The 2468-nt window shown below is 37.0% G+C and overlaps 1 non-coding gene across 1 annotated transcript; it reads right to left on the bottom strand.

The window, feature by feature from the left end:
• Nucleotides 1-349: 349 nt before the first annotated feature.
• Nucleotides 350-455, bottom strand: LOC121973923. Its single transcript, XR_006109828.1, has one exon. It is a non-coding gene; the product is annotated as a small nucleolar RNA R71 (small nucleolar RNA).
• Nucleotides 456-2468: the final 2013 nt, after the last annotated feature.

The raw sequence follows: 2468 nt of genomic DNA, 5'->3' as shown, positions 1-2468 counted from the left end.
TTCTCGACACCTATTTCTGCAAGATTTATGTCTCCCATTGTGCAGCCTCATATTGAAGCAGAAAATTTCCAACTAGACCTAGAGTTAATTTTCATGATACAAGGTCACAAATTTGGAGGAGAAGTATCAGAAAATCCTTATCTGCACCTTGAGACATTTCTAGAGCTTTGTGATATGGTGAATTGTGAAGGAGTGTCAGCAGATGCAGTTCGATTGATAGCATTTCCTTTCAGTATCAAGGATAAAGCAAGGACTTGGTTATATTCCCTCCATCCTCAAAGCATCACAAGTTGTAAACAATTGGAGAAGCAATTTCTGGATCATTTTTTCCCTCAAAGTAGAATAATTTATATGAGGAATTGCATCACAAATTTTGCTCAAGCATATGGAGAATCATTATTTGAAGCATGGGACATATTCAAGAGTCTACAAAGACAGTGCCCTCATCATGCTTTAGAAAAATGACTGACCCTGCACATATTCTATAGGGGAATTTCTTTCTCAGATAAGTGTTTGTTAGATTCATCAGCTGGAGGTTCTTTTATGGACAAGAGTGTAGACGAAGCATATACGTTAATTGATCAAGTGGCATTGAACCTCCATGAATGGTCGAACAAAAGTTGGATGGAATCTCCCTCAAAAATTCAAGAACTCCAAGCCATAAATGTAAGAGAGTCTGTCAAACAAAATGCAGTTCACCCACCCAAGAATGTTGAAATTCACAAGTCACAGAATGAGGAGTTCAAACATTTGGGGGAAAAGATTAATAGCATAGTTTCGAAATGGTTCAAGGAAGACCTTCCTCCTACACAGATAAGATCTAGTGTAAATGATAATGATATTAAGTTGAGAAGTGGCAAGAATCATGAAGAACTTCTGAAGAAAGATTTGTTTAGAATTGAGGAGAAGAACAATAGAAAACCTTAAGAACTCAGTTTCATTACTCCAGGAAGTTCCCAAAGGCCACAAGTACCCTTCCCTCAACGATTGATCACACCTACACTAGATAAGCAAGTTGGACCTCCTCTGCAAGCTCAAAGGGAATATGGGAAAAAGGAAGTACCTTTCCCAAGACCCTCACTAAAGGTTCCCTTTCCACAAAGGATAGTGAGGGTCAATGAAAACGAAGACTTAGGCAAATTCTGTGACACTAATATAGTTGAGTGTAGATTTCTGGATGTATATGAAGATGAGGACTCTTCAGATGAGGATTGTGATGATAATGCAGTGGATAACAAGTTTTCAGATTTACCTTCTGGGTTTACAGGGTGTTATGATGAAATTGAATTTTCAGACGATGAATGTGATGTGGTAAATCAACTTAAAACTGTAAATGAAGTTAATGATCCTCCTATAGATGATTCTCCCACTGAGGATATTGATGTTGGTTTATTTTTTGATGCTTGTGTTGATGATGATGTTATGAAAGGAAGTGTAGGGAGCTATGTTGTGGAAGCAGCATCTCAAGAATCACCTCCTTTATCCACACAACCTTCTAAGATTATGAGAGTTGCAATGATTGAACATGTTGTGGACCAATGTATAGGGACTTGTGCAATAGAAGCAAATCCCCAAGAATCACCACTTTTAGAGGCACCACTACTTGAGCTAGAGCTAGAGCCAATACAAGATTTAGAAGTCACATCCACATGTTTAGAACTTTCAGGTATCTCTCAACAAAGTAAGGTTAGTATCCTTTGTGATCCTTTGGAAAATTTCATAGATGTACCAATAGTAGATTTTGTTGGATGTGATTCAATTTGTGATACATACTCAGTTCATCTTAATAAGGTTCTAGTTCTATCTAATATTGCATGCTTGGGAGAGGTATGTTTTTCTTTTAGGTGTACAGATTTTCGTGGGGCCTATAATTGGAAGCTCGATCTGAACCGTCTTCGACCTCCTGAAAGAATTTCCAAGAAGACAAATATGGAGAGAGTGATTCTTCACTTTTTGATGAAAGCTCCCTCCATAATAAGAACCCTTGGTAAGAGGGTGACGAAATATCTTACCCCTCCAAGAGCGAGATTTCGATGAATCTAATGAGGTGGTCTAGCTAATGACCTTAAACAAGTGCTTCTTGGGAGGCAATCCAAGTTTAATCCTGTTTTCATTCATGTTTTTAGTTCCTTTCTAGTTTCATTTCTTTCCTCATAATAAGCATGTATCCTCTACTTAATTTTTGTTGTCAATTTCTTTTATAGGACTCAAAGATTAGGAGGAGTGCAATTACATGATGGATAAGTTAATGACATGGGCATTTGGCACGCATTATTTGGTAACTTCTCTTACTTTTAATCTTCTCCACATTGTTTTTAGTTTTCATTGGGACAATGAAAAGTTTAAGTCTTGGGGGATGCATTAGATGCATTTGGCTTAGTTTAGTTTTTGCTTATTTCTTTTGCATAATAAAATTTTCCTAGTTGCATCATTCATCACATCATGATTGTTTGTTCTTTAATGCAAAA

Source organism: Zingiber officinale, chromosome 4A (assembly GCF_018446385.1).
Source record: "Zingiber officinale cultivar Zhangliang chromosome 4A, Zo_v1.1, whole genome shotgun sequence".
Lineage (NCBI taxonomy): Eukaryota > Viridiplantae > Streptophyta > Magnoliopsida > Zingiberales > Zingiberaceae > Zingiber > Zingiber officinale.
This window is presented reverse-complemented; position numbering and strand designations above follow the sequence as displayed.